Here is a 22,243-nt window from a genome sequence, read left to right as displayed (position 1 = left end):
CATCTCCCAGTACCTACTGCAGCCTACATCCTTCTGCCGGCCGCGGTGGTCTAGCGGTTCTAGGCGCTCAGTCCGGAACCGCGCGACTGCTACGGTCGCAGGTTCGAATCCTGCCTCGGGCATGGATGAGTGTGATGTCCTTAGGTTAGTTAGGTTTAAGTAGTTCTAAGTTCTAGGGGACTGATGACCACAGATCTTAAGTCCCATAGTGCTCAGAGCCATTTGAACCATTTTTGAACCTACATCCTTCTGAATCTGCTTAATGTATTCATCTCTTGGTCTCCCTCTACGATTTTTACCCTCCACGCTGCCCTCCAGTACTAAACTGGTGATCCCTTGATGCCTCAGAATATGTCCTACCAACCGATCCCTTCTTCTAGTCAGGTTGTGCCACAAACTCCTCTTCTCCCCAATTCTATTCAATACCTCCTCATTAGTTATGTGATCTACCCATCTAATCTTCAGCATTCTTCTGCAGCACCACATTTCCAAAGCTTCTATTCCCTTCTTGTCTAAAGTATTTATCGTCCATGTTTCACTTCCACACATGGCTACACTCCATACAAATACTTTCAGAAACGACTTCCTGACACTTAAATCTGTACTCGATGTTAACAAATTTCTCTTCTTCAGAAACGCTTTCCTTGCCATTGCCAGTCTACATTTTATATCCTCTCTACTTCGACCATCATCAGTTATTTTGCTCCCCAAATAGCAAAACTCCTTTACTACTTCAAAATTGCAAAATTTCCTAATCTAATTCCCTCAGCATCACCCGACTTAATTCGACTACTTTCCATTATCCTTGTTTTGCTTTTGTTGGCGTTCATCTTATACCCTCCTTTCAAGACACTGTCCATTCCGTTCAACTGCTCTTCCAAGTCCTTTGCTGTCTCTGACAGAATTACAATGTCATCAGCGAACCTCAAATTTTTTATTTCTTCTCCATGGATTAATCTGTGACTTACACAGATGTTATCCGTACAGGAGATACAAAAATAGCAAAGTGTTTACATAGAAAAACATTGCAATAATTACATTAACTAAAGGAGGATGTAAACCAAGTATGGACATAAACTTAAGAAATGATAAGAAATAAGGTGAATTTACAGTCTGAATCTAGTATCTGTAACGAAAACTTAATTATAGCAAAAGGGAAGATGGAAACGGAACCTGATTATTTAATGCTTAGCCCTGACGTTCTGTGTCATTTGTTTGTTGATTTCCAGTATGCTACAATTCGATACTGTTACCTGAAATGCTCCTCCATGTTACTGACAAGAGGGAGATTGAGTTAATAATTAAATCGCTAAAGACCAAGAACTCTCATGGATATGACGGGGTATCTAGCAGAATACTGAAGTATTGTTCTATGTATGTTAGCCCAGTACTTAGCCATATCTGTAACTTTTCCTTTAGGAGTGGTCGGTTTCCTGACCGATTTAAGTACTCGGTAGTGAAGCCACTTTATAAAAAGGGAGACAGGGATAATGTTGACAATTTTAGACCTATTTCTATGCCATCGGTGTTTGCTAAAGTTATCGAGAAGGTTGTATATACTGGAGCATTTAAATTCACATAATTTGCTGTCGAATGTACAGTTTGGTTTTAGAAATGGTTTAACAACTGAAAATGCTATATTCTCTTTTCTCTGTGAGGTTTTGGACGGATTAAATAAAAGGTTGCGAACGCTAGGTGTTTTCTTTGATTTAACGAAGGCTTTTGACTGTGTTGACCACAAAATATTACTGCTGAAGTTGGACCATTATGGAGTAAGGGGAGTAGCTTACAATTGGCTCGCCTCTTACTTTAAGAACAAAAAGCAGAAGGTAATTCTCCGCAATATTGAGAATGGTAGTGATGTTCAGTCCCAGTGGGGGACACTGTTAAGTGGGGCGTTCCCCAAGGGTCGGTGCTGGGGCCACTGCTGTTTCTTATTTATGTAAATGATGTGCCTTCTAGTATTACAGGTGATTCAAAAATATTTCTGTTTGCTGATGACACCAGCTTGATAGTGAAGGATCTTGTGTGTAATATTGAAACAGTATCAAATAATGTAGTTCATGAAATAAGTTCGTGGCTTGTGGAAAATAATTTGATGCTAAATCACAGTAAGACTCAGGTTTTACAGTTTCTAACTCACAATTCAACAAGAACCGATATTTTGATCAGACAGAATGGGCATATTATAAGAGAGACGGAACAGTTCAAGTTCCTAGGCGTTCGGATAGATAGTAAGCTGTCGTGGAAAGCCCATGTTCAGGATCTTGTTCAGAAACTAAATGCTGCTTTATTTACCATTAGAACAGTATCTGAAATAAGTGACAGTTCAACACGTAAAGTAGTCTACTTCGCATATTTTCATACGCTTATGTCGTATGGTATTATCTTTTGGGGTAATTCTTCTGATTCAAAAAGGGTATTTTTGGCTCAAAAACGGGCTGTTCGAGCTATATGTGGTGTAAGTTCGAGGACCTCTTGTCGACCCTTATTCAATAGTTTGGGAATTCTGACATTCCCCTCACAGTATATATTTTCTTTAATGTCGTTTGTTGTTAGCAATATTAGCTTATTCCCAAGAGTTAGCAGCTTTCACTCAGTTACTACTAGGCAGAAATCAAATCTGCATGTGGAATGCACTTCCTTGACTCTTGTGCAGAAAGGAGTGCAGTATTCAGCTGCATCCATTTTCAATAAGGTACCACAAGAACTCAAAAATCTTAGCAGTAGCCTCTTTTCAGTCCAAACTGAAGAGTTTCCTCATGGCTCACTCCTTCTGTTCTGTCGAGGAGCTCCTGGAAGAGCTAAAATATTAAGCAAATTCCAGTCTTACATTGTTGATTTTCTTTATTTAAACTTACGACTTGCCGCCTGAATATGTTTCTGATATTTCATTCTATCTGTTTCTACAATCGTGTTATAATTTCATGTATTGACTCGTTCCATGACCATGGAGACTTCTCCTTAATTTGGTCCCACGGAACAATAAATAAATAAATAAAAAATTTAGAGATGTTACGCCGTTGCAATTTGTGACACAAATACGTTCGCACACTACGGTTTAATGTCCCTTAATCAACACTGCCTGCTCACAGCTTACTATTCGAATACACATCTGTTGTTTACAGTTGTTAGTTCAGGCTGCCATCGTAGTTACTGCGCTGACGTGCTTAAATGCCAGCAACAAGCCACAAATTTATTTTAAGTTCCTTTATTCAAACGGTACCGTTGCTGGTTTCGAATCATTACAATTCATCGTCAGGCGGCTGTCATGCATTCATTAGAACATGCGGTGCATTTTTTTTATTGATTAGTTGTCCTTAATCATAAATAATACATAATTATGCGCACGTCACACAGATGGTTGCGTTACAGGCTTGCATTGGGATGTGACTCACGTGTAATGCCGGTTTGGAGTACTTGTTTTCATAGTTTTCATCCAGCAGGCGGTGTTAAGCATTCCATTCTTTAGTCCTGTCAAATTTTACTACAGTGATGTCGCCTAACACAGCAGAAATAATGCAAACACCGTAACACTAGACCTAGCTATGAGTGCTTGGCTAAATACATGTGCAACGTTCGTTGTTTAATCGTGTTACTCCTTCTTAAGTCAGCTTGAATGCGACCATGTGGACGACGTTATTTTCACATGTTCTGTTTTCTGATTTTCTTAGTCACCGGTGTCCTCAACGCTTCTCCTCACATATCGAACACCTGTCATCATTCCATATCTACAACGCCTACCACATACGTACACGTGCGCCTGCATAACACTAAACTTTTATTGATCCTCTTCTCCATAACTCCCGTACGACTGTGGAATAAATTGCCCTGCAACCTGCGCCTTATCCAAAACCACTTAGCATTCAAGAGGAGATTAAAGGTTTATCCGTTTCCATCAGCGTAGATTCCCTCTCGGCATATCCCAGTTGTTTTCTTTCTGCCGTCAGGGAACCACTATCTGTGCTGACACAGTGTAAACTGTCTACGCTTGTCTCATCTCTATTTCCGTTTTGTGCTTTACATTTCATCTGCTAATCTTACCCTGTTAATGCTTGCTCTTCTTCTGAAGAGCGATCAACTTTGTTATCACACTTTGTTCTTTTAAATGTCATTAGACACATTCGAAAAGAGCATAACGAGGAAACTGGTTAATGTTAATAAGTCTGTAATTTCTCAAATACCACATACTCATTACCATACTTAGTATCATTATTATTATTATTACCATATACTGCTTACATACTATACAAAAAGTAATGGTGAGTCGCCGTGGATAGCTGGTTAGATTTTTCCAAGCGAAATGAATGTGTAAATAAATATATCGCACCTTAAATATGGGTATTTCGTGACAGAACTAAGTACTCTATACTGTACAGGGAATGTTCCACAGAAACGGCAATAATATCGAGTGTGCCCGATATCGTTGGGCCATACACAGGGTGATTTTTTCCACCGTGTACAAACTGTAGGGTCTGATCGATGAGAGGATACGGAACAAAAAACGTCTAATGAATTTATGTCCGGAAACGCAGATCGTCTCTTCGATCACACTTTGTTACAGAGACTGCGGTCTAACACACGCTGTGCCACGCAGCCACAGCTGCAGTATGCATGGTTTTCTCCCAGAGGATGCAAGGTTGTATCAGGAGACCTACCGCCGCCGACAACAACCACAGCTTTCACTGTTTGGAACAGTGTTTTCTGAGACAGGGTCGTTTCAGGAAGCGGGAAATAATGAAGGACGTGTAACGTCCCCTTAGAAAAATTAAGAATGACAGTGCTGGAAAAACTATTACGTTATTTGATTTTCAAGCAGCTGAACAAAACTGAACGTACTCAGACATTTCTCTCTTACTTATTCTGATCATCACTAAACTGAAACACAATATTTTTAACGCAACGCAATCTGCCTTTCAATAATCCCTACAAAAGAATAGCCATGACTAACAATAACCTACACCTTTCATGAATCACTTACGTCACAAAAATCTTCGTTACTCGAACTACTGCAATACAGCGAGCGCCAATACGGCCAGCTAAATAAACGATTCTAACTACTGAAGGTACTAACTTCTGACAGGCATAGTTAGCAAATGAAAGATTTTGATAGAGAACAAACAATGTATTTACCTTAATAGTGTTCAAAAGTCATCATATATATTTATATCAATTCATGACATCCATCTTTACAAATTTCCCTTTTCTGGCGGATACACGTACAGATCTTCCGCTTATGGTAACTTCTCAAAACTCTGGCATCTCTCTCTCCACATCCACCACTGCTGGCGGCTTACCTCCAACTGGTCCGCCCCAGTAGCTGAGTGGTCAGCGTGACGGATTGCCGTCCTCTGGGCCCGGGTTCGATTCCCGGCTGGGTCGGAGATTTTCTCCGCTCAGGGACTGGGTGTTGTGTTGTGTTCATCATCATTTCATCCCCATCCGGCGTGCAGGTCGCCCAATGTGGCGCCGAATGTAATAAGACCTGCGATATGGCGGCCGGACCTGCCCCGCGAGGGGCCTCCCGGCCAATGACGCCAAACGCTCATCATCCTCACCTCCAACTGCACAACGGTACGCGCTGTTCTCATCCAACTGCTCAACACTGTTGTTGTTGTTGTGGTCTTCAGTCCTGAGACTGGTTTGATGCAGCTCTCCATGCTACTCTATCCTGTGCAAGCTTTTTCATCTCCCAGTACCTACTGCAACCTACATCCTTCTGAATCTGCTTAGTGTATTCGTCTCTTGGTCTCCCTCTACGATTTTAACCCTCCATGCTGCCCTCCAATACTAAATTGGTGATCCCTTGATGCCTCAGAACATGTCCTACCAACCGATCCCTTCTTCTGGTCAAGTTGTGCCACAAACTTCTCTTCTCCCCAATCCTATTCAATACTTCCTCATTAGTTATGTGATCTACCCATCTAATCTTCAGCATTCTTCTGTAGCACCACATTTCGAAAGCTTCTATTCTCTTCTTGTCCAAACTATTTATCGTCCATGTTTCACTTCCATACATGGCTACACTCCATACAAATACTTTCAGAAATGACTTCCTGACACTTAAATCAATACTGGATGTTAACAAATTTCTCTTCTTCAGAAACACTTTCCTTGCCATTGCCAGCCTACATTTTATATCCTCTCTACTTCGACCATCATCAGTTATTTTGCTCCCCAAATAGCAAAACTCCTTTACTACTTTAAGTGCCTCATTTCCTAATCTAATTCCTTCAGCATCACCTGACTTAATTAGACTACATTCCATTATCCTTGTTTTGCTTTTGTTGATGTTCATCTTATATCCTCCTTTCAAGACACTGTCCATTCCATTCAACTGCTCTTCCAAGTCCTTTGCTGTCTCTGACAGAATTACAATGTCATCGGCGAACCTCAAAGTTTTTATTTCTTCTCCATGAATTTTAATACCTACTCCGAATTTTTCTTTTGTTTCCTTTACTGCTTGCTCAATATACAGATTGAACAACATCGGGGAGAGGCTACAACCCTGTCTTACTCCCTTCCCAACCACTGCTTCCCTTTCATGTCCCTCGACTCTTATAACTGCCATCTGGTTTCTGTACAAATTGTAAATAGCCTTTCGTCCCCTGTATTTTACCCCTGCCACCTTTAAAATTTGAAAGAGTGTATTCCAGTCAACATTGTCAAAAGCTTTCTCTAAGTCTACAAATGCTAGAAACGTAGGTTTGCCTTTCCTTAATCTTTCTTCTAAGATAAGTCGTAAGGTCAGTATTGCCTCACGTGTTCCAGTGTTTCTACGGAATCCAAACTGATCTTCCCCGAGGTTGACTTCTACTAGTTTTTCCATTCGTCTGTAAAGAATTCGTGTTAGTATTTTGCAGCTGTGACTTATTAAGCTGATAGTTCGGTAATTTTCACATCTGTCAACACCTGCTTTCTTTGGGATTGGAATTATTGTATTCTTCTTGAAGTCTGAGGGTATTTCGCCTGTTTCATACATCTTGCTCAACACTACAATAGCGAATATTCCAACAATGCCAACCAGCCACAGACTGCACACAGCACAGTCAGTGATTTTCATACAGAGCGCTACGTGACGTTACCAACATAAAAAACTAAACAGCCTACTTACAGACGTACCCGAAGTGTTCGGGTACGAGACTTGGAGGAAAATGTGATTCAACACTATGGAAGGCGACCTCCATGTCAGTACCAGGCAGATGGCCCACCAGTACAGGGTAAGCCAGTCGACCGTGTGGAGCATCCTCCATGACAGCTGTAACTATCCTTAACACTTACAGCGTGTGCAGGGCTTACTAGCGACAGACTTTCCACATGGGGAGTAGTTTTGTCACTGGTTTCTCCACCAGGCAATCAGGATTCCGGGATTTGTGTCATTCGTCCTAATCACAGACGAGGCCACCTTTACGCGGAGTGATATCTTCAACTTTCATAACAACCATCTGTGGGATAGTATTCACAAACCCCAACGATATGGCGACAGCGAATCGTCAGCATTGGTGCAACCAGAATGTGTGGACCCGGATAATTGGCGACAGTATTTTTGGACTAGTCTTCCTTCCACGTCGTCTGACAGGCCGGAATTATCGGTGTTTCTTGTGGGTGACTGCCTCCCGTGCTGGAAGAAGTTCCATTGATGATTCGAAGGGTTTGGGGGCTGCTACATGATGGTGTTCCAGCCCGCTTCGCCGTTAACGTGTAGATGCACCTCATTAGTGTCTCCCTGCAAGTTGTGAAACGGAATTTGTTGTCCCGTACTATATTTTTCTCAATGTATTGCGGTACCGGAGAATTATAGCGAGAGTGTTTTTAATCTGAAGAAATAAATCTATGAGTAACAAGCAGGAGAGGATGGACCAAGCGGTGTTTATTTATTTATTCATTATTTTTTTATTTTGTGTGTGCCACGTTTCCCTGCATCCTTTCCCTTCATCTACATCTACGTGATTACTCTGCTATTCACAATGAAGTGCCTGGCAGAGGGTTCAATAAACCACCTTCAAGCTGTCTCTCTACCGTTCCACTCTCGAACGGCACGCGGGAAAAACGAGCACTTAAATTTTTCTGTGCGAGCCCTGATTTCTCTTATTTTATCGTGATGATCATTTCTCCCTATGTAGGTGGGTGCCAACAGAATGTTTTCGCAATCGGAGGAGAAAACTGGTGATTGAAATTTCATGAGAAGATCCCATCGCAACGAAAAAGTCTTTGTTTTAATGATTGCCACTCCGATTCACTTATCATGTCTGTGACACTATCTCCCCTATTTCGCAATAATACAAAACGAGCTGCCCTTCTTTGTACTTTTCCGATGTCATCCGTCAGTTCCACCTGATGCGGATCCCACACCGCACAGCAATACTCCAGAATAGGACGGACAAGCGTGGTGTAAGCAGTCTCTTTAGTAGACCTGTTGCACCTTCTAAGTGTTCTGCCAATGAAGCGCAGTCTTTGGTTTGCTCTACCCACAATGTTATCTATGTGATCGTTCCAATTTAGGTTATTTTGTAATTGTAATCCCTTGTACGACCTGGGCTGTATGAAGGAGATTTTATGTGAAGTAGCAGAAAGCTTTGGTCAGAGGTTGTAGCATTGCATGAGTAGACTGGTTCTGTGGTAGGATAGTACCAACCCCTAAACGCGAACGAGTTTGGCAAAGAAGGTGAGCAAGTCAGGTCAGAGACGTCGCGAAGGCACGAGCATTAGCTCTGTTGGGTTGGCGAACCATCCCCTCCACCACCTTTTGAACGAAGAACGCTTAGGCGAGGTGTCCGCAGGTCCGTCTTCTTCCAGGGTAGCGGCGTTGGACAGACGTGGAGACGCAGCTCTCGATTTTGGGATTGTTAACAAAGGTATCAGAATGTCTCAAAACTGCTCGTTAATAAAGTCCAGATGTTGAAATCAGGTGTGAGATTACCACCAAACCACCATAAGGGAGTTTATTTTCATAATTTAGTCAAATTTCAGTAAGAACTTTGCGTTTGTGCCTTGGTCAGGCCACGCGCCATGGGCCTTAAGCTCACGGTCGTATTATTGCTCTGTGTTTAATGGAAGTTTATTCATTTAATGTATTTTAATGTAGTCTTTCATTTACAGTAATATTTTGGGGGATTTTTATTTATTTTTCATATGTTTTCTTTGTGTACTCGCTTTCCTGCCACGTGGTCGGTTGGAGCAATCGCCACATTGGTAAGCTGCAGTTTCGGTCTGAAAATGTGTAGTAGTCGAGTGAATAACCATACGGTAGTGGATGAGTCCAAGATAGAAAAGGAATAACCTTGTGTGTCCGTATTTTTTGAATTTCTGTTGACTACCGCTACTTGGCCACCTATGTGGAATAGTATTGATGTAATAGTTCGTTAATGTTTCTTGTGCCCTCCACCCCATAACTATTTGATTCGCCTCCAATGAAGTGCTTTACATAAAATACACGGTTTAAACTCTTGTAACCAGGAAAGTTAAGATTTTAATGCCCACTGATGGAACAAAGACTTACAAAATTTTCCCACCGTATGATAGTAAATGTTCTTCCCCCCAGCTCAGTAACGTGGTGTTGTTTTTGAAAGCAAGATTAAACCAAAATTGGCAATCATAGTTAAGGGCACCACTTGCTACCCTTAATTCAGCGTACGTTTTAACGAAAATTGAAATATTTAGGCAAATACTCTTCCCCCATGACCGAGTTCGCTTGTAGTGTCTTTGCTGAACTTGTTCTGCGTGACCTATAGCATTTGACTGTAATGAGCATGGGTTTTGGTATAATTGTGTGCCTGCATAAAATTACATTGAAGCCAGGTCTGCGCTCCCCCCTCCCTTTCCATAATTACGTGGCGAAAGTGAATCATGTTAACTAGAGAGACCAGTTGCGATGATGTATATTCCAACAGGCACACGGCTAGTTATTGAAATGCCATCGGAATTGAATAAATATCAATTAACCTATACCCTCGACTGATTATATCCTCCCTTCATGATAAAGAATAGGTGAAAGTCAGTACCACAGTTGAATGCTGGGTCATGGAAGTAAATAATGGCTCTATGCTCCCTATAGGTGCCTTCTGTAGTGGTTCTAAAAAAATTGCGTTATCCGTTGCATTCAAATTTTTATCGGTTTGTTAAACCCTCCCGCTAGAAATTATTAGTACCCGGCAATAGCTCGCTGGGGCCTGTAATTTTGTGGATCACATGAATTTGTCAAACCATTACTACAGAAGGTAGCTTGCAGGAGCTGTAGGGCATGACAAGCGATAGTAATCTTCCTACTAGGTCGAGTTTTAACATTAACTATACCACCGCTATTAGAAGGTTACGTTGCAGCTGGACCAGATAAGGGGGCCCAGTTGCATGGCTTGCTCGTTCATCGGATCTCAACCTGTGCAATTTCTGGTTATGGAGCTATCTCAAAAGTATCGTGCATGCAGAGCCCAAACCAGATATGCGACAGTGGAGCAACATATTCATGCTGCCTTTGACACTGTTCGGATGCAGCCTGGACGATGTGAACGTGTGAGACAGAACATGCTACGTCACCTACATGCATGGGTTGAGGCACATGGAAGCCATTTTCAGCACATACTGTAACTGCGACTGCATGGTACAGCGTGTATTAGACTGCAGTCTCTGTAATAATGTGTGATTGAATAACTGGACTCTAGCATGGATAACATACTTTTCCAGACATAAGTTCATTAGAACTTTTTTGTTCCATATCCTCTCATCGATCAATCCCTTACGTTTGTACACGATGGCATCCCTGATATGCTCAATATTGTTCATGTCTGGGGAGTTTGGTAGGCAGAGGAAGTGTTTAAATCCAAAAGAGTGTTCCTGGAGCCACTCTGTAGCAATTCTGGACGTGTGGGTGTCGCATTGTCCTGCTGGAATAGCCCAAGTCCGTCGGAATGCACGATGGACATGAATGGATGCAGGTGATCAGACAGGATGCTTACGTACGTGTCACCTGTCAGACTCGTATCTAGACCCATCAGGGGCCCCATATCACTCCAACTGCACACGTCCCACGCCATTACAGAGCCTCCACCAGCTTGAACAGTTCCCTCCTAGCATGCAGGATCTATGTATTCATGAGATTGTCTCCATAAGCATACACGTCCATCCGTTCGATACCATTTGAAACGAGACTCGTCCGACCAGGCAACATGTTCCCAGTCATCGACAGTCCAATGTCGTTGTTGACGGGCCCAGGCGAGGCGTAAAGGTTTGTGTCGTGCAGTCATCAAGGGTACACGAGTGGGCTTTCGGCTCCGGAAGCTCATATTGATGACGTTTCTTTGATTGGTTCGCACGCTGACACTTGCTGATGGCCCAACATTGAAATCTGCATCAGTCTGTGGAAGGGATGTACTTCTGTCACGTTGAACGGTTCTTCTCATTCGTCGTTGGTCGCATTCTTGCAAGGTCTTTTTCCGGCCGCAGTGATGTCAGAGATTTGATGTTTTGCTCGATTCCTGATATTACGGTAGACTCGTGAAATGGTCATACCGAAAAATCCCCACTTCATCGCTACCTCGGTGATGCTGTGTCCCATCACTCGTGCGCCGACTACAACACCACGTTCAAATTCACTCAAATCTTGATAACCTGCCATTGTGGCAGCAGTAACCGATCTAACAACTGCGCCAGACACTCGTCTTATATAGGCGATGCCCACCGCAGCTCCATATCCTGCCTGTTAATATATCTCTGTATTTGTATGCGCATACCTACACCAGTTTGTTTGGTGCTTCAGTGTAGAACGTACTCTTTACTGGCATAATTCACGTTTTCAAAGGATGCATCTGTAACTGTATTCTGACAGATTAGAAATACTCGTTGGACCGCAGCTTCCTTTCGGACGCTTGGTTTGAAAACCGTGACACCCTCTCCGTTCCGTCAGACAGTGGCGTTTGGCGCCCTTTTGTTGCGACTTTCCCTATCTTCGGCTCCGGGCTACACGCAGTTACACCCCGCTCACCTCCCCACACCCAGCCGAACGAGCGTTTGTCGCGTGTTGTCTCCCAGACCGCACTGCGTCACAGTCTGGCTAGGCCTCCCATCTAGTAAGCACAACACGACCAGGGAGTAAAAACCACATGCGGCTATCAAGCCTCAACATATTCTCTTTCATCAGTTCACACAAAACATTTCTACGACTCCCTATTTCGTATCACCGAGCCATGTCGAACGGAATGCAGACATTCCGCGTATGCAAAAAGGAACAGCACCAGTGGTTTATTTGCCCAGCGGAGAGTGTAACGCAATTTGTAAGAAATCTCAGCTGGTCAATAGGAAGAAAGGGGAAAAAAATTATAGAGAGGGAATACATCGCGAAAACCTGATTGGGTTACACAGCTCATATATCCCGCGTGACTGCGAGGACTGACTAATAACAGCTCCCACAGAACAGCGTAATATACACTCCTGGAAATGGAAAAAAGAACACATTGACACCGGTGTGTCAGACCCACCATACTTGCTCCGGACACTGCGAGAGGGCTGTACAAGCAATGATCACACGCACGGCACAGCGGACACACCAGGAACCGCGGTGTTGGCCGTCGAATGGCGCTAGCTGCGCAGCATTTGTGCACCGCCGCCGTCAGTGTCAGCCAGTTTGTCGTGGCATACGGAGCTCCATCGCAGTCTTTAACACTGGTAGCATGCCGCGACAGCGTGGACGTGAACCGTATGTGCAGTTGACGGACTTTGAGCGAGGGCGTATAGTGGGCATGCGGGAGGCCGGGTGGACGTACCGCCGAATTGCTCAACACGTGGGGCGTGAGGTCTCCACAGTACATCGATGTTGTCGCCAGTGGTCGGCGGAAGGTGCACGTGCCCGTCGACCTGGGACCGGACCGCAGCGACGCACGGATGCACGCCAAGACCGTAGGATCCTACGCAGTGCCGTAGGGGACCGCACCGCCACTTCCCAGCAAATTAGGGACACTGTTGCTCCTGGGGTATCGGCGAGGACCATTCGCAACCGTCTCCATGAAGCTGGGCTACGGTCCCGCACACCGTTAGGCCGTCTTCCGCTCACGCCCCAACATCGTGCAGCCCGCCTCCAGTGGTGTCGCGACAGGCGTGAATGGAGGGACGAATGGAGACGTGTCGTCTTCAGCGATGAGAGTCGCTTCTGCCTTGGTGCCAATGATGGTCGTATGCGTGTTTGGCGCCGTGCAGGTGAGCGCCACAATCAGGACTGCATACGACCGAGGCACACAGGGCCAACACCCGGCATCATGGTGTGGGGAGCGATCTCCTACACTGGCCGTACACCACTGGTGATCGTCAAGGGGACACTGAATAGTGCACGGTACATCCAAATCGTCATCGAACCCATCGTTCTACCATTCCTAGACCGGCAAGGGAACTTGCTGTTCCAACAGGACAATGCACGTCCGCGTGTATCCCGTGCCACCCAACGTGCTCTAGAAGGTGTAAGTCAACTACCCTGGCCAGCAAGATCTCCGGATCTTTCCCCCATTGAGCGTGTTTGGGACTGGATGAAGCGTCGTCTCACGCGGTCTGCACGTCCAGCACGAACGCTGGTCCAACTGAGGCGCCAGGTGGAAATGGCATGGCAAGCCGTTCCACAGGACTACATCCAGCATCTCTACGATCGTCTCCATGGGAGAATAGCAGCCTGCATTGCTGCGAAAGGTGGATATACACTGTACTAGTGCCGACATTGTGCATGCTCTGTTGCCTGTGTCTCTGTGCCTGTGGTTCTGTCAGTGTGATCATGTGATGTATCTGACCCCAGGAATGTGTCAATAAAGTTTCCCCTTCCTGGGACAATGAATTCACGGTGTTCTTATTTCAATTTCCAGGAGTGTACATAAGCAGTAGCTCCATATGTGAATAAATCGCAAAGAAATCATGAGGGACAGTTATTCTGAAACTTCCGACAAATTTTGAGTGATTGTAAAGGTGATCTCAATGAACCCCACCTTGTATGTTTTTGTTCATGTCTTGGCATATTGCTATTGCTCTTGTTCATTTCATTGTGTTTACTTCTTTGGGGATTCCACTAATAGTTATGGTTACTATTCTTCCAGTGCTCGGCACAATTACATAGTAGCCGGGGTGATATCTGTTATCGTCTCTTCTCTTTCTATTAAAATTTGGTAGGGCGCGAACAATCGAGGGCATGCTACACAGCACGACAAAATTGGCTGCATCATATAACTGGAACAGTAGTGTCTTTTCCCGTCATGATTGTAAAATTAATGTTCTGATAGTTGTGTTTATTAACAATAAGATGATTGCTCTTTCGAATGGCATTTGTCATCAACAGTTCTGCTTCCATAGCTGATTGGTGGCGGGCACGCTAGCTCAGCGTATTCGGTCATGGGCGAGCCCCCCCCCCCCCCCTTTCCGACCATCCCCTATACTAAAAAAAAAACTGAATGAAGATTTCGTCGCTGAAATTTCAGAGTTGTCATGCGAAATCCGGCCAACGGCCTTGCCGCAGTGGTAGCACCGGTTCCCGCCAGATCACCGAAGTTAAGCGCTGTCGGTCCAGACTAGCATTTGGATGGGTGACCATCCCGTCTGCCGGTCACTGTTGGCAAGAGGGGTGCACTCAGCCCTTGTGAGCCAAGCTGAGGAGCTACTTGACTGAGAAGTAGCGCCTCCGGTCTCGTAAACTGACATCCAGTGATGCCTGTGGGCTTAGGATGACACGGCGGCCGGTCGGTACCGTTGAGCCTTCCAAGGCCTGTTCGGACGGAGAGGGGCATGCGGCATCCGCAGAGAAATAATGAGGAAAAATGTCGAAAAAATGAATAGAACGACCGGAAAAAAGAGGTGGTCGATGGGTCTGACTCTGGTTGAATTCCAAGTACCGCGAGATATTTTTTTCTTAAGGGTTGGGCTGGAACGGGTTCATTAAGCCGCGTGATGGCAATTAATTAGCTTTATGAATGAGCAGTAGCGACACCAAGGTGATTTAGTGTGGTCATTAGGAGGCTTGTTTGATTTGCCAATGGAACAAATATACTTTGTTTAACGACTCTCGAAACATCTGGGGAAGAGAAGTTCACTGTATAGTGTTAGCCAAGGTTTGCAGTGAAATTTTCGGAAGAACATCTAACGGGTACGTAAATTTAAGGTAAAGGTTTCTAGGTTTGTTAGGCCATGCCTTGTTCCTCTTTCTCCTAACGAGCGATGTTTCGAACCCTCCGCGGGGATGTTGTTCTGGTGTTGACAGTTAGTTTCTCGTGAACTCTATAAGATCCTGAAGGGATCTAAACGTCGATACTGTAAAGGAAAAATGACGCGGACTAACATGCAATTTAATCGTCTGTTGCAGTAACTGTTTTCGATTCTGATATATTTCAACATATAATTTGAAGGGTACTTCGGCATTCACTGTAATTTAAATGAAGAGTTCTACTTCATTACTGAATCTCATCTTCATGCATCGCACAGACACTAGAATCTACACACAACTGTAATAGCTTCTGCGTACCGCTGTCGCCATCAGGCGAAGCCCTATTCAGCAATGTTTACGACTTTAGTGGAGCTGATAAAGGGTCTTGCATTGGCAGTGGTAATTAGAAATCTTTTTTCGGGGGTGGTGGGTGGCGGTGGCAAGGGAATTGTTTTCTGACTGGTTCGTTGCGGTCTGCCACGAATTTATCTCAGAATAACACTTGCATCTCGCTTCATCAATTATTTGTTGGATGTAAGTGCACTTTTGTGCTTGAGTTCAACTACAAATGCTAATGGGCTTTTTTGCGAACAATAAACATATCATTATAACACTAAACAGGAGCTAATTTGACTTCGATGCGGTGTGGATAATAAGTCACACTCTAAAGGAGCGCCAGAAGAAGAAAAGTTCTGATGCAACTGGGGTGCAAAGTAGCTTTTGACCTCTACAGCTCCCTGTAGTACCATGAAAGTTATTCTCTGATGTCTTAAATCTGCCATCGCATCCTGTCCCTTCTTCTTCTTAGTTTTATCCGTACTTTCTTTTCTTCGTCTCTTCTGTGGAGAACCCACTCACTTCCTATCAGCCTACCTAATGTTCAGCATTCTTCTATAACGTTACATTTCAAACATTTCGATACTCTACTTCCCAGTTTTACCAAAATCCATGATATTCTACCATACAACGCTTGGCTTTTGCTTCAGCGACCTTTAATAACAACATAAAGATGAGTTAACCCTTCCAAGCAATACTCGCGGCCATGAAGAAGGAAGCAGGCACTCTGCCAGCAACAACATCACAGCTTGCACATAACGCTTTCGTCTTTCTGTTTCAAGAAATGAGATACGAACTTAATGCTACCAAGCTCGATCGCAAAAGAAATGTTCGAATGACGTCGACTATCAAATCATACATAGATGGATCGGTAGATGACCACTTCTGTGCATGTCTCCAACGAAAAATGTTAATGAGCTTCTTTGAGGACACTAAACGGGAGCTGACTTTAGTTCGATACGCGGTGGACAATAACTCACACAATCAGGGAGCGCCAGAAGAAGAGAAAAAAATTCTGCTGGATGAATTGGGGTGCAAAGTGTCCTATATATCAATATCAGATAAAGAGCACCTGAGGGCTTTGCGTGTGTTGAATGCAGGTGTTCACCTACCATTAACTTTCTGTGCATGCGAGCTTTGCGAGTATCCGACCCATCCAGTGACTTCCAAGACATCTGTTTAACGGGAAACACCTCGATTTATTAATTTAACGTTGCCAAAGACGGGGAATCCGAAAAAGAATTCGAGTGTTTTGACAAGTCTAAACCAACCAACGCTAAAGTGTACCAAAATTCTGGGTATTTTCCATATGGTAAAAGCTTGACTATAGCATGATATCTCTCTTCTTACTACGAGGGTGAAGACTTTGGATGTATGCTCAGTCCTAAGAAGTTCAAGGAATTAATATCCGTAGTGGTGATTAACTGCTCAAAGCAAAAGGAGCTCACCAAAACTGAACTGCAGACGTGCATATTGACTTTGAATCATCGCAAAACTTTCCTACAGGCACCGCATCATATGCGTTATTGCTACAGGACTCTTGTCATAAACAACTTCTCACAGGAATCATGCAATGTGTAAATGTAGAACTATCGCATCCCATGCATCACATGTTACAGTGGCGTCTCAGAGTGGACTGTTCGTATTTAAAGATGTTGCCTTCGCTGCATTCTTGAATGCTGGACAAGTATTAACGAAGTATTCCACAGTCATTGCTTTGCCCAAATCGTACAGTACAGTACACTGTTCTAAGACTCGTCGAACCATTGCGTGATTTACTTGGTATCATGTCCATATTACTTGGTATCACCACGAAAAGTGGTGGGAGTGTCATATGAAAATACGGTGAATTGCTCCAAACCTATAATCATGAAGACAGTACAGTTTACGTCACAGGCGTGGAAATGTATTCTGGCTTCGTTGTACTTCAAGAGTACATCAGTATGGAATTTCGAGGAGTTTAGATGCCCACTAATTTGCGGACTCGAGCAAATGTATGGAGACAACAGCAGCACATATACAATGAGGCGACAAAGGTGATGGGATTGTAATATGCACATATCCAGATGGTGGTGGTAATGCATATTATACAAGATATAAAGGGGCAGTGCATTGGTAGAGCTGTTACTGTAAACAGACTTTGAATGCAGAATGGTAGTTGGAGGTAGACACATGGGACACTCCATGTCGGAAATCGCTAGGGAATTCAGTAGTCCGAGATCCACAGTGACAAGAGTGTGCCAAGAATACCACAATTCAGGCATTACCTCTGACCACTCTGGCCAACGGCCTTCACTTAACGACCGAACGCAGCGCCGTTTGCGTAGAGTTGTCGGTGCTAACAGACAAGCAACAGTGCGTGAAATAACCACAAAAATCAACGAGAGACGTACGACGAACGTATCCGTTAAGACAGTGCCGTGAACTGCGGCGTTAATGGGCTGTGCCAGCAGACAACAGAAGCGAGTGCCTTTGCTAAAAGCACTAAATTACGTGCAGCATCTCTCCAGGGCTCATGACCATATTGGTTGGAAACTAGACTACTGGGAAACCTTGGCCTAGTGAGCTGAGTCCCATTTATTTATTTAGGGTAAGGCATTTAAGTACATTTCAGTATTGTATCACGTTATTCTATATTACATAATATTACATATATTTACAGATAAACATCTAGTCCTCGTATGTATTCAATGGGTTTTTGAGATGCCGTGAGGAATTCTTCAAAGTCCCCACTGAACGCTCTGGCACACATTCTTCTCTGATGTGTTGGATGGTCCGCTCAGGCACGCCACAGTCACATGCTGGCAAAGGCAGCAGTCCCCATTTGAAGAGTGAGTCAGCACATATCCCATGCCCAGTTCTTAGTCGGTTCAGAGTTGATCAGATCTTGCAGGGCTGATCAACTACCTCAGTAATACCAGGCAAGCTGTTGGGGCATTTTGGAGCCATTCTCTTCTCCAAGAGTTGATGTCAGCCCCAATGAGGCAGTCGACAGCAACATGAGGATGTCCTGAACGAAGTCTCTTGATACTCAGATCAGATATATCGATGTGCACCGGTAATGCAGGGTTTGCTTTGATCTTGTTGTATGCCCTGACCAAGGCTACTTCTCGTCGTATTTTTGGGGGTGGTATATGACTCAGCACAGTTAGCCATATGTTAGATGTAGACCTAACGGTTCCTGAAATAATGTACATGGTGTCGTTAAGTTCGACATCGATTTTGTTCACATGACTGCTGTTTAGCCATACTAGTGCACAGTACTCCACCGCAGAGTATACCAGACTCAGCGCAGACGTCCTCAGAGTTGTTCTCATTGATCCGCAGGTGGTTCTGCAGAGTTTATGAATGAGATTGTTTCTTGTTCTCACCATGGCAGCTGCTCTCGTAAGGTGTGATTTAAATGACAACGTTCTGTCTAACGTGACACCTAGGTACCTTGGCTCCTTGTTGCGGTTGAGGCATGTGTCATCAAGGTATATTTCCAGAGCTCTGTCGGCTTCTCTGTTATTGAGATGGAAGCAAGTTACTTGTTTCCGTGGCGTTGTGCATAAGCCTCCATTTACGGAAGTATGCTGCAGGGCAGACAGATCGGATGTCAGGGTTTCTTCCATTGTATCAAAATCGATGTGCCTTGTTGCAATGGCTCAGTATCCAGCGTAGCCGAATTTTCTATACGCTGTTTCTGCCATGTCAGTAATGTATAGACTCAAAAGCAGTGGGGCTAATACTGAGCCTTGGGGTAAGGTAGGGTGATGTAAGTCATGAGTCCCAATTTCAGTTGGTAAGAGCTGATGGTAAGGTTCGAGTGTGGCACTGATCCCAATAAGCTATGGACACAAGTTCTCAATGTTCATACTGGTGGTGGCTCTGTAATAGTGTGGGTTGTATTTACATGGGATGGACTGAGTCCTCTGGTCCAACTGAACCCATTGTTGACTGGAAATTGTTGTGTTTGGCTACTTGGAGACCATTTGCAGCCATTCGTGGACTTCATGTTCCCAAACAACGGTGGAATTTTTATGGATGACAGTGCACTATGCCATTGGGTCACAATTGTTCAAGATTGGCTTGAAGAACATTCTGGACAATTTCAGCGAATCATTTGTCCACCCAGATCCAGAGGTCAGTTCATGCACAAAATCCTGCAGCAGCATCACTTTCGCGATTATGGATGACTATAGAGGCAGCATGGCTCAGCAGTTCTGCAGTGGACTTCCAACGACTGTTGAGTCGATGCCACGCCAATGTGCTGTTATACACCAGGCAAGAGGAGGTCCAACGCGATATTAGGAGGGATCCCATGACTTTTGTTACCTGGTTGTATATGCATGTCTCAGTCATTTTTAGAGGGAGATGTTAAATTCTACACAGAGACAGAGATGCGCTAGGTCACAGACATTTTTGGGAAATTGTGGAGTGTATTCCTGGGCACATACACTCTCGATCCTGCGTTTTATCACACCCCACCAGGGCTTTCTTGAGATGCAACATTAAAAAAGATACATCTCAACATCAGACTGTTAATCGATGCTGATATGTTTCTTTTCAGAATTCGCTTGGGAGTTTGCCAGTGTGTGCAAAGGTATGTTAAGGCAAGTAACCTGGAAATGAGTAAGGAGGAGTACATGGCGTCTGACGATTTGAGCTACAATCTTTATGGGCACACCATTCAACAATATCTGTCATTTGGAGTGTTCCTATGGCCGCCCAAAGATAAAATCGCCAGACTCGTAAAAGAGATCCGGTATGTGGCTCCTGATGCTGGTGAGGGATATGTCTTGGAAGCTGACCTGAAATATCCCACGAATTGGCATTATGTGCACAGTGGCTTTTTACTGTGCTTGGAGCAGGCAACCCTGTGAAATGGTTTTGTCCCCAAACTGATGGCAACGCTGGGGAACAAGCAGCTGATACATTCTACACTGTAGAAACCACCAGCAACGGCTCAGTTTTGCGATGAGACTTATCCTTCAAACAGTGTCCCTTCTTGAAAGAGTTCACTGACGTTAATACCACACAAAGGGCTCTTATCTGTATCGTCATGTGTATTCTTGGCCACTTCAAATTCCACATTTGTCGTTTCCTCTATGAGTTGAAAACTAATTTTTATGTTGACCACAAATTATAAGGGGCGATCAAAAAGTTTCCATTTGATGGCGTTGATACAGTGCATATTTAATGCAATGAGTCTCCGATGTATATAAGCACCAACATGTAGGCAAAGGATTAGTGTCGCATTTGTGTCTTCCTCATGTGCATAGGATAAATGTAGAAATGTGAACTATGGCGACGTTATTACCAAAAATGACTCGTATTATTTATTTGGTTGGCGAAGTATAAACACCAGTAGACATCCACTGAACAATAAAGAATGCGTATGGGGCAGCAGGTCTGTAAAAATCTACCTTTGTAGTTTGGTGCAAGTTCCATCCTGATCGCGAATGGACACAAGACGCTGATCAAACGTCTCCATATTGGAAATGTCATAACAGTAACTCACGTGGGAAGCACTTGAGCACCCATCCTATTGATCTAATCTCTTTCCATGTGATTAGTATGCCCTTAAAAAATGGTTCGAGGATTACTGTCAGACGATAATGTGCAGAAGGCAGTTAGGGACTTCTTCACCCAGGAGGACACAGAATTTTACGAAACGCATACCTTCAACCTGGTGCATCGGTGGGATAATGGACTCACTGCTCATGGCAATTTTGCTACATCGGCATACCAATTCTGGACGGTACGGCCTTCAAACAGTGATATTTGGATCGCCCCTTATACTTTATATGAATACAGTCTGTTTCATCAACATTATAAAGGTCTGTGGGTCCATGTGAAGTAATCAGGAACAATCCCAAGGAATTCGACATGTTTGGATATGTGGGTATCTTACAGCATAAACCTCAGGATAACAAGGTTATTCGCCTGAAGAAAGACAAGCCGAATGGCTTGCAGATTGTGACGTTTGTGGGGCAGAGATCCAAGATGTATGCGTACCATATAAATGCTGGTGTCACCATAGGCGATCTAAGGGTATACATTGTACAGCCTCACAGGCTCACATGAATGAGGACTAAAGAAGTGGTTGTTCATTGGTGATGCATCCCTGCATATGGTGCACCAAGCAGACTCTCTGTTGTGGGGCCATGAGGTACATACTGCACTGTAGCTGGAAATTGGTCTGTCATGTCATGACAACAAACACTTCTTCTGTGCATGTGGGATTGGTACCCTACTCTCCTCATAATATTTGCTCAAAAATAATAGAGATTGCACATTAAGTGTACATGTGTGTGTGTGTGTGTGTGTGTGTGTGTGTGTGTGTGTGTGTGTGGAATAGATAGGTGAAGTGCTTGCCATAGTTGTGTGTGAGTGTGTATGCATGTGAAAGACTGCACACTGTGTGTCCATACAGATCATATCTGTTATTATTAGGTGTACTAATACACATGTTACACACACTATGTGTACTTGTATATATTCTATATATGTATACACATGTGTGTGTGTGGGTGGGGGGGGGGGGAGGTTCTTTCTTCACCTGTACAATGTAAATGTTGTGTATAAAATCCATATTATTAGTATTAGTGTGCTGTATCTCAGTATATAAGTGATGAGCTGCTGTTTGTCATGTAAATATTGCGTATAAAATCATACTGTTCCTGTCTTAGTATTAGTCTGATGCGTCTTTGGGCATAAGTTTTTGTAAAAAAGAGTAATTATTAAAAAAAGGTATTGTAAATA

General features: G+C 43.9%; 1 pseudogene; it reads left to right on the top strand.

The window, feature by feature from the left end:
• Positions 1–14,460: 14,460 nt before the first annotated feature.
• Positions 14,461–14,578, top strand: LOC124712914 (annotated as a pseudogene).
• The last annotated feature ends 7,665 nt before the right edge of the window (positions 14,579–22,243 follow it).

The sequence above is a fragment of the Schistocerca piceifrons genome, chromosome 8, assembly GCF_021461385.2.
Source record: "Schistocerca piceifrons isolate TAMUIC-IGC-003096 chromosome 8, iqSchPice1.1, whole genome shotgun sequence".
Taxonomy (NCBI): domain Eukaryota; kingdom Metazoa; phylum Arthropoda; class Insecta; order Orthoptera; family Acrididae; genus Schistocerca; species Schistocerca piceifrons.
The sequence above is the reverse complement of the archived record's forward strand: the minus strand, read 5'-3'. Positions and strand labels throughout refer to the sequence as shown.